The sequence below is a fragment of the Vanessa tameamea genome, chromosome 23 (assembly GCF_037043105.1).
Source record: "Vanessa tameamea isolate UH-Manoa-2023 chromosome 23, ilVanTame1 primary haplotype, whole genome shotgun sequence".
Taxonomy (NCBI): Eukaryota; Metazoa; Arthropoda; class Insecta; order Lepidoptera; family Nymphalidae; genus Vanessa; species Vanessa tameamea.
The window spans coordinates 3,551,423-3,563,350 of NC_087331.1; the positions used below are offsets into that span (position 1 = coordinate 3,551,423).

At 32.5% G+C, this 11,928-nt stretch overlaps 1 non-coding gene across 1 annotated transcript; it reads right to left on the reverse strand.

Annotated features, from left to right (window-relative positions):
- Positions 1-2,967: 2,967 nt before the first annotated feature.
- Trnae-cuc (transfer RNA glutamic acid (anticodon CUC)) lies at positions 2,968-3,039 on the reverse strand. Its single transcript has one exon. It is a non-coding gene; the product is annotated as a tRNA-Glu (tRNA).
- Positions 3,040-11,928: the final 8,889 nt, after the last annotated feature.

Here is an 11,928-nt window from a genome sequence, read left to right on the forward strand (position 1 = left end):
TGTTTTGCAAACTAAACATCCGTTGTTTTTTTTTAAAACAAAAACATAGAATTAGTATTCGTAAAGTTTTCAATATATAAAAGAATAAAAGTCCAGTATTAATCTCCATTCTTCATCAAAGAGCAGTATGAAAAAGATCTAAGATAGATTCAAAGAAGATACCTTGAACATTATTTAATATTACATTATATAAAATTCCATTGAGTGACAATTTAAAAAAAGATATATGTAATTATAATAAAATAAAAATATTATTATAATGTAACTAAAATCATGTATTCTCTACTCATTATTGTTGTGTAACGTGTGACCACCATTATTTTAGAGAGATATATATATTATAACCTATAAAAAATATATTAAATACAATTAAATTCGATCCTTTTTTTTTCGCCTCTTGTAGTTCAGTTTTAGAACAAAATAATTCTGTAAATGTAATTTTAATAACAACTATATCAATTAAATTTTTAGGGTTAGGAACTAGTGTGACAATCCAATGACGTAGTAGTATACAGAAATAAAATTCCCTTCTTGGGATTACATTAGCTCATATGATAAAGTTATGTCTAATAGATGTTTGGATAAATATTTATTATGTAAATCAAAAATAAGCCTTATAATTGCAATTAATAGTACACACATACTTATATCCGATGTGTACATTTATTCAACTCTGCCTATTCATTAGAAAGTTTGTGATGTGTCTGTTTTCAGGAATGCTTAAATATCTAGTTTCATACTTCAGTAGTATTTATAACATAAAGGCTAGGCTACATAATGTGAAATGGAAAGTTACGTAAATTGGGAGTTACTGTGAACGATTATTTTGTATAGTTATAATGTTATCATCAGGTTTCGGTGTCGATAACTATCGTTGCTAATTTTTAAGTTGCTAGCTGCCCTTGATGCGGGTAAAATTCGTACTCAGTTACCTATCCCGTTTAGTTACCAAAAGTTGGAATTTCCAAAATTCCTTTCTCCTCTCCGGTCCACGTGTTAAAAATCAAAAAAAATCAATATCAAAAATCTTTATTCAATATAGAAGTGTTTACACTTGCTTATTGATTGTCAAAAATCTACCACCGGTTCGGAATTTAGCACCTCGGACCTGAGAAGAACCGGCGAAAGAAACTCAGCGGGATATTTTTTTTTTTTTTTCATTTTGCATGTACAATAATTATTATATTTTATAAAGAAACCTATGAACCAAATTGCACCTATACACGCTCACTAGATCAAGTTCTACGATTTTATCAGTCAGGACAAACGAATTTATAGTATAGATTTTAAAAGTAAAAAAAAAAAATAACAAAATCCACATAATTTCTTTGTCATACGTGTTTATGTTTATACATATAATTTATTTATCATTTAAGTACTGTCAGTTGTCACTTATCACAGTGTAGAATATTCTACCCTGTGATAAGTTGTAGAGTTGAATACATTTACACGTCAGATATAAGCACGCGTGTATTATAAATTGAAAATATTATTCAGGGTTTAACGAACCCTGTGCCTTTTATCAATTTACATGATCATTACGTCAGATTTCCAATGAACTGGACTAAATAAATATATACTTACTGAGTTATTCGGTTGCTATATATATATATATATATATATATTCTGTAGCTTATTTTTCATACATAATGTACAATGACTATATATAATAATAATTCGACTATCTTGATTGTCAAGTGACTAGATATAAGGCTACAGATCCTGAAGTTCTACGTCCAAAGACCAGGTCGGGTCGATAAAAAGGTACTGGGTTTTGTCTAAAGATTCCCGTGTGTATGCCAAATGTACGCTCCTGTGCCTCGAAAAACTCATCAGGCCATTGGTCCTGCAGCTCTTTCGGTCGTATCAGATTTGCCATTACACAATAAAATATTTTTGAATTTATAAAATTAGTAATTTCATTTTATTTTATTTAAACGGTTTAAATGCTTTTAAAAATAATGTCATAACGTTTTGGTTAATGACGTTTTCGTTTTCCGAAAGGTAAATTGAATTTATCTCGTCAACTTAATAGCTTGGAACGTCAACTTTAATTATTATTTTTAATAAAAATATTATGACATAAAATACGTCACGTGGCTAGTCGACACGTTCAGTGAAAAATAATTTAAAGGTTAAAATACTGTATACACTTTCCGCAAGATTGCACACCATAGAAAGATCGTACGATCTCAGAGTCAGATCAAAAGACTCAGCCGGAACACTTTAAAGAATTAAACAAAACTTATAGCTGGAAATCACGCCCATCCTTCCTATTACTTCGAGATGCTTCTGAACGTTGACCAAGCCAAAATGACAGCGATTTTGTTCTATAGCTTAACAGCAGCAAATACCTTGGCGACGGCAGTTCTTTTTCTCAGTTACGCAGACAAATGAGTGTCACCAATGCCTATAGTTGGTACTGTATAAAATTTTAACATTACATTGTCAGTGTGCCACCAACTTGAGAACTAAGATGTTATGTCCCTAGTCCCTTAATTGGCTCACTCACCCACCAAACCGGAAAACGAAATAAAGTATTGTTATTTGTCAGTATATCAGTGTGATGATTACGTGAGTAAGTAGATGGACTTGCAAAAAGCCTTGCCATCAAGTGAAAAAATTAGGTACTCATCAAAAATTTGCCACTAAAAGATTACATATAAAACCGTCGCACAATTTTGCTCTTGAATTTTATTGTACTTTCGTGTAACTAAATAATAATTATTATTATATGAGCTAAATGGCAATCTTTACTGATTGTAGGTTTGTGGTTAATTTCGCCTACTTATTATATGGAAGCTCTGGTTTTCGTTATATTGGTGCTTTATTATTGGTTTTTATATGGATTGTCGCAAAACTTTTCCTTTCCAAATATAAGTTTACTCATATGTGCTTTTGCTGACAAAATTTAAAACTAGATGTGATATTTAATGGAAAACGTAGTCCATATTAGTAAAAGTGAATTTCCGGTACCGGGAATCGAACCCGAGCCTCCTGGGTGAGAGCCAGGTATCCTAGCCACTAGACCATACCGGATATTGTAATATCTTCTAATTTTTGTATAAGATTAAAAAAAAATACTTTAAAAAATAATTTTACTGTTTTCAGTTTTCGATTGGATCGAAACAAAAAAAAGGAAGAAAAGATTTGTATATTATTCCACCAGCGTGGTACTCGGGTCCAGTGCGGGTTGGCTTGATATAGAATTGGAGCTGGATTAAATATTTTTCATTCTGATCGCTTTCATGGCAGTCTTTGTAATCATATTATTGATTTTATTCATATTATTTTTAGTGATTTTACAAGATATATTATCAATAATTTGAAAAGCTCGCGGTGGCTCCATATATCAGGAAGGTGTCATTATATTGTTTTAAATTCAGTAACGCACACATGCTTATATATTTTGCTGTTGAAAATACCTACTACAGCAGTGATATGTCTTTTATATATGAGTTGTAAATTTATTCTGTCATTTAAAGTTGAGCTGTAATCAACTGATAATTGATACAAATATTGTATGGAATGGATTTTAAAAATATTAAATTTCAATTACCTTTGCGAAAGCCGCGGTACCGTAATCCGAAGAGATATTATTATCGTTGTGATCTACGTAAGCGTTTCCTGCCAAATGTGATCGATTCTGTTAAAAATTAATACGTCATAAGTACCTACCAACTTTTAGTATTTTCAGTCATTTTCAAAAGTGATTAACTTATATCAAGCTCGCTTAAATATATATATATATATATATAAATACCAATGTTTATTTAGGTCTGAGGCTAGTTACGCCCGCGTATAAAGCTATGCTTCGTTTTATGGGATCCTGGTACTATATTTTTCTGATTTACGTACCTTATTTATAATCAAAGATTTATTTGGCACGTGGCATAGGTCACCAAAGCTTATCTAGAAACGATAGTACCGAGTACATACCGTCGCTTACTTAACAGAAACTCACTGTAAAGTTTTTAGAAATTTACAAATACATATTTTACGTTAACAGTATGTATAGAGTTCGCTTCAAAAGTATCCGAACCGACAATTTACTTTCCGTCTACGTCACGTAAAGAGCTATATATATATATATATAGCTCTCTACGTATGTTTACTTGTAGATATATATACAAGTAAACATACTAAGTTCATTTTCGTGCTGAAACTTAGATACTTAAATAATATGCTAGTTCCATATTAATCGAATTAAAGGCAAGCAAAACCTCCTTATAGTTTTAATTTGATTATATATTTAATTTATACTTAAATTATTACAATTAATCGTATTTCTGGGAATGTTATGCAAATGTGTTACAATTTGTTTGAGTACTTGATGGAAGGGCTTCATACAAACTCACTCATTAGATATTTTACCACCAAATAGCAATAACAGTATTGTTTTGTTTCTCGATGAAGGGTGAGTGAGCTATTGTAAGTAGATGCACAAGGGAGCTGATTGGTGATCTAGAAAATATTTCATATTTCTTAACGCCAATGGGCGGTGGGGGACACTTACCATCAGGTAATCTTACCATTTGCTCTCACTCCACTATACAAGAGTAATATTAATAGCTTTGACTTAGTCTTTTTATAGTTGAAACAAATTCAATACAAAACTTCTTACTCGATTATATTACGTGGCATAAAATTAAGTTCACACGACACGTGTCAATTAAATATAATACGATCTGACAGACACCCTTCAATATCAGTAACAAATTCTTCGGAAGGTCTTTCAAGCAGTACGATACTGAAATACTTAATTTATAAATGAAAATTTGTGTTTATTGAAACGTATTACCACTAGTTTTTTTACACAGAGTTAATATAAAAACAAATATATGTATATACACATTCACACCCTCTCCCTCACGTACGCACACATATGAATGTACACACAAAGACGTACAGTTAGTTCAAGTCGCCATCTTTGGTCATTAAATATTTACACCTTCTGTATGTACTAGTATAGTTTGATGTAGAACTTGACCATCGTTATATTGATGTAAATGCTGGTGTTCATATTGACCAATATGATTTCACTAATGATTTATCCACGACTGAGGTGGGTATATATCTTTTATTATTGTATAAATGCTGTTAGACCGATTGACCTTTACAGCATCTCTGGATGAGTGGCCGAACAGTACTCTTCTAATCTTAGCACTACAAGTACTTATTGTCCCTTCGCATAACGTCACCTAGCTGAAGCCGTAGTTCTCGTTTGCGCGAGCGGAATCGGTGAATGTACGAGTATATAAGAGTTGTTTTGATTAAGGGGACGCTTGCGATGCTATTGGTGTGATCAAAGTTTTATCTAAAACATTCGATTGTAAAGCATGACATTATTTTATTTAAACTTAAAATAATTTTTAATCACGAAGCTCAACAAATATTCATACGTTTAAATGAAGTATTTTGAGGCTTTTCTAAAAACGGGGCGTTCCACAGGGTTCAAGTTTTGTTCCTTTTCAATTTTCTATATATATATAAATGATTTAACTTTACGTTCAATGTATACGTTGTAATACGGTAAATGAAAACATGTGTATGTTTTCATTAACCGCCGAGCATGATATGAATTATAAGCACAAATGAAACACATGAATATTCAGCGGTGCTTGCTTGGATTTGAAGCAGTCATCGATTAAGATACACGCGTTCAAACCACCGAGCCTCGCCCTAATTAGTATATTTAGAATTTACTTTCCAAGCCGGCCGAACGTTTCAATTTAATATAATCTAGTAAAATTACCTTCTTATAGAACGAGGATAATCATTTAGATTTACAAAAAACAGTACAAATTATTTTTATCTTGATATCATTTTAGAATATTCAAAAATCGTAACATATAAAGGGTATTTTCTAATACGCTTAGGTGCCCTTGTTGCATAATAAGCGGTTATGTTTGCAGTAATAGTCGAATGCTTTTGCAAAGCTATAATTATTGTAAGTGTAAACTCGTATTAGCGTATTCTGAATAATTTCATATTGCACATGGTAAAGTGTATTTAGGTACGTTAATTCTTACGTTGACTCCAGAAATATTATAATAATTACTTGCTTTCTGCTACTTTAAAAAACGGCATGGTATTATGTAAATTTTAAAGGAAGTAGATAACCATATATATAATTACTTAAGAATGAAAGAAACGGATGTAGTTTTGTCATTACAACGAATTACTTGACATTGGTTTTAGATATAATATGTAATAATAAATTTAGAACAATTTGTAACTCATGTATTCTACCTAACATAAATACTCTATATCAATGTAGATAAGGTTGGAAATTGCTTGAGCCAGTTTAATAAAGAGAATAAGCTATATAATGTCATAGATTCACAGCTCATTGATAGTTCTGAAATTATTAGTATTTCTTTCAGTCCCGATATATCTGGACAGAGGCTGTCTGTTTGGTTATTAGATAACTGAATAAAAATAAGGTTATTTAAATAAATTAAAATAATAATACTGCTTTGCAATGTTATTTGCTTTGTGATAATTACCCTTTCCCAAGATTTAACATCCTAATTAGATATTGATATTCTAAAAAATAGGCGAGATTCATTTAAATATATTAGGTTTAAAGTTACTGTTACAACACGAGCAAGGAATACGTCGTCTTAACAAAACAAAGATAAACGTATTAGCAACGAGATACATAAACAAAACTATTTCGCTTGATACGAATAAATTGCTTTAAGGATGGTTGACCATAAAAACAAGTTCTTATGCGATTTTTCTTATGTTTAATTATCGTTGATTACAATAAATTTTCCTTGGATACATATATGCTAAGATATATAACTTATACAAGAAAGATTCTTGGGAGTGTAATGTGTATACGTACTTATATATGTGGATATCTGTGTAGTAATTGTTCTATATGTGTGTGTATTTATACCTTTATGTCATTTTTATATAAGAGACATTTTAAATAAGTGCATGCCACACAAAATGTGTTTGCCGCTAACTGTCTCCGTCCATTGCATGCCAAAAAAATAAAGTACCGCTTAATATACTTCCTGGTAAGGGGCAAGAGAAATGCATGCTATTATGAAAGCTGCTGGATTATAATTTGTCATACATCGAAAAAGTGTTTAACAATGTTACGAATCTTAGAATAGTGTCAGTATGTGTTTTTGATAAATTTTAAAACAAGACGCGGGTGTATTTTAGTGCTCTGTCGGCTTTAATAGAGATCTAACTAAACCTTCACTCTTCGGTATTTTAATTAAAACATTGGAATTACAATGAGTTAGTTATCTCGTTAAGATAAGAGACAAAAGTACTGGAACTTTCCAGACCTAATTGAAGTAAAACTAGAGATTTGAATATCGTTTTTAACAACGTGACTTGAATGATAATTTGTAGCAAAGCTTAAAACAATATTGACTATTACTTAAGGAATTTCGTATCGTCAATCCTTATATCCCAACTGACAACCAGTATAAGAAGGAAAGTATATAAAATATTATTTGTAACCCGATAATAACCTCGCAGGATCATTACATAGTACTAACAGAGTACGCAACGACTTATGTTCTACTAGTTTTAGCCCGCGACTTTGGTCGCGTTTTAGGGGTTGGTTGTCAAGTGTTAATAGCACAATATCTTTATAAATTATATCATATGCTATTCCGATGTATAAGCTATATTATTGTCAAAGATTTATTAAAATCCATTCAGCGGTTTTTGTGTGAAAGGCCAACAACCATCCATACATAAAATCTTTCGCTTTTATAACATCGGTAAGGATTACGTTATACAAAACCTAATCGACGCGACGTTCCAAATATAGACTTAAGTTCTTTAGATTTTCTCTGATAACCTTTAAACCTGTATATGATAGTTAGTCACGACACGTCTCCCTTACGATGTGTTTCACAATAATAATTCGAAGTACCTACCTACGTGTATACTTGGTGGTAAGGTTTTGTGCAAGCCCAAGTCTGGGTAGGTACCACTACTAGGTCTGGACAAACAGCAATACTTTGTATTGTTGTGTTCCGGTTTGAAGTGTGAGTGAGCCAGTGGCACAAGGGACATAACACCTTAGTTTAGACCTTATTTAAGGTTGGTGGCGCATTTGTGTTATGTAAGGAAAGGTATTTTTCACAGCTAAATGTCTATGTGAAGTGGTGACCACTTACCATCAGGTAACCCATTTTCCCAACCGCCTACCTATTACATATAAAAAATCTAATGTCAATCGAATGACATTTTATTTATCAAACTAATTAACATAATTTATCAATGACGAAAGATGCTAAGGTTTATCACTATTAAACTTAAATGCACTCATTAACTTATCACGTGGCTTAATATGATACCTTACGATAAAGATATTATAGTCTGCGGTTAAGTTGAGAGCGGTTGCGGGTTACGGAGCGGGAATTAGGCGCGCTCTAATAATGCTATGTCAATTGGAGAGGGGGCTGTTCATTAATAGTGTCCGATGCAAATCTTTACTTCAGTCACTCAGTTACATGAAATTCTATTTATTCGAAAACGATGACAGTGAGTTTCTTCTCGCTGGAGGCTGCTTTCCGAAACGGTGGTAGTGTTTAAATGTAGACGATTCAAAAACGTTTATTGTCAAGTTTACTGGAATAAAATTTAGACGAAAGAATTCTGACGCAATATCCGAAAGTCACATTCAGCGGCAGAGATTAAAACAAACAGTTAATCGGAACATTTCCCGTAAAAATGCATTAGAAGTAGAATTATCTATACCTAGGCATATTTTAATTACATATATACCAATTTCATAAAGTAAATATTTCTTGGTTGAAATGGTAAATGAGTCGGCAAATTGAGTACCATAATACTTCATAATAATACTACATGGAAAAGAAAATAATAATTTATTTTCATATTTCCGGAAATTACCATATACAAATGGTTTTGTTTTATTACACGACAGTATTTAAAAATACACTAGTCACACCACCGTTAAGTGTCAACAACGCATTAATTAAGCTGTAGGCACGAAACTTGGATTGAATAGGGTTGTTACAGTTTATAGTGATGTTTAATTAAAAAAAAAAAAATGTTTATTCAGCTTATTACGGTATACACAGTAAAGGAGCCTTCTTTTAAGTGCAGCAGGACACCTGTGCCAGAAGACACCGCTCTTCCATATCCAATATCTTACAACAGCATATATTATAAGCGTGTGTGTGTGTTTGTGTGAGTGTGTGTGCGTGTGTTATGCACCTACATAAATTATATATACATGTATATATTATTAAGTGTGTAAATTATAATATGCGTTTTAATTTATACTAATAGCATTATTTGCGATATACTCCGCGTGTAATACAGTTTATTCGGATTCATATATCGAGTTATCCTAACTTTTCGTAACGTTCATTGATATCGATCAAGCAAACGACATTTTCGTAAGAAATTCATCCTCGCTCGATCATGAAAATATTCAAGAGAACCGCTATGATTGATTGAATTCTTTTGAATTTCTGTGTTAAATGTTCTAAAGATTAAATTGTAAATTTATACTCATTTTGGGAATAGTGTATCATTGTGGGTATTTTATTATGTGAAAGAAGAATTATTTGTAATCAAACAAAAATTCTCTTCAATAAATCTGCTTAAAAGAATGCGTTATATTTTAAGCATTATGTTGCGGTTCACAATATTTTGACAGTTTACAATCGCGAGGCTTACACACATTATAATGTGAACTTGAACAAAATAACCGATACGACTTAGGAACCTTCAAGAAAAGAGCGTACTCCTTCCTGAAAGGCCGGCAACGCACCTGCAAGCCCCCGGTGTTGCAAATGTCCATGGGCGGTGGTAGTCACTTTCCATCAGGTGAGCCTCCTGCACGTTTACCACCTTTAAATTAAAAAAAAAAACAATTTCCCTAAGAAACACGACGAAACACGTGTCTCGTTCAGAACAATAGTAAGATTATCAATACCATTACTCAAATATACGAACAAAATAATGGATGCCGCCACGACCCTTGTTAAGACAATAGCTGGGTAATAAATATTATTATTCGATATTATAATAACATGTTTGGGTAAAGCAGGAAGATTATATTGGAATGTGGAATCGTTTTAGGAATATAGTTAGAGATGAGCAGATCTTTATTGTTCCTTTGATTCAGACGAATTATATACTAAACTTGTTAGTAATGATTTGTATCAGACCAGTGGTTAGAACACGTGCATCTTAACCGAGGATTTCGGGTCCAAACCTAGGCAAGCACCACTGAATTTCATGTGCTTAATTTGTGTTTTATAATTCTGCATGTCTCTAATTTCAACGAAATTCGGCCACATGTGTATTCCACCAACCCGCATCTCTCTCTCAAAGGGAGAGGAGGCCTTAGCCCAGCAGTGGGAAATTTACAGGCTGCTAATGTATGTCCAGATCAATACTTACCAAACATTTAATATACCGGAAAATAGCAATATTTAGTATTGATTATTATTGTTATTTCGATAGTGGCTTGGCCAACGGACATAACCTTATTTTCCAAGGTTGGTGGCGCATTGGAAGGTTGGTTTATGTTTTTAACTGTATATGGACGATAGTACTCATTTGATGGTATCGTATAAGAAAAGCTTATTAAAGACGATGCACTGAACACATTTCGTCTATGATGTGAGCATTAAGCTAGGAAGAATTTAGATGGTACAACTTCGCGAGGAAGAAGTTTCTCAGTGAGTCAGTCAGTCACATGTCATGAGCCTAAGACATGAGAAAAATGATGCGAGGAAGACCAGCTGGTGCTACTACTGCTGTACTGGAGTTACTACTGCCATTCTAACATCCACAGGTTCAATCACCCCTCATGATGATGTTAGTCTATGTGTCTGTATTGTTCCTATTTTAAAATCCTTGACATGAATAGAATTGTTAAGTGACAAAATTGTGAAGAAAAATGCTTCTTATATATAAAAAAAAAAACAAATTATATAAATCTATACTAATATATAAAGCGGAAGAGTTTGTTTGTTTGTTTGTTTGTTTAAACGCGCTAATCTCAGGAACTACTGGTCCGATTTGAAAAATTCTTTTTTTGTTGAATAGTCCAATTATAGAGGAAGGCTTTAGGCTATATAACATTACGCTGCGACCAATAGGAGCGCAGCGACAGTGAGAAATGTTGCAAAAACGGGGAAAATTATTCACATTTATGGACTTTCGATGCGTGCGCAGCATAAACGTTTTAAGTTACTCAAAAAATGTGTATAAAAGATATATTCCTCTTTTAATAATAAAAAAAAGTCCGTGACACTATATGTCTATTTGTTAAGAGTGTGCTAGCAAGCGGGGCGCGGCGGCGGCTGAGGGGGAGGCGGGTCAGCCCCGCCGCCGCGCTCGCCACTCTCACCCGCGGGTGTAGTTCTGCGAAGTAGCAATGCACATAACGACTTAAAAAAATTAACATTCTTAATAGTTAAATTATTTATCAAAATTAGGTTTTGTTATCAGCTTATTTGCTCATTATTTTTTATCGTTTAAAATCGGTTACATTTAAATCATAATCTGCTGTAGTTTTAACTTACGATATAAGATCAAATTTCAATGAACATTCCTTCGTACTTTGCAAGTAAACACTTCAAACGTTTCACGGTATAAATAAGGTATAAAAATTACATTACACACGTAAAAAAGTTCAAAATGGCGAGCGATACTTTCACCGATGCAGATTAATCATCACTGAGAAAATAAATTATGCAAATAAGCAAATAGGTGAATATCGTTTAAAATGACTACACAAATAAATTAGTAGTTCAATATTTCAAGTAATTTCTATTACATTCAAGCATATTCAACACGGTTGTACTATAATCACCTTATGAAATAATAACACCAAAGGAGAAACAATCTAAACTTCTTATTGTTCGGTTTGTTTATCTTATTACGTTTAAGTTAATATTGTTT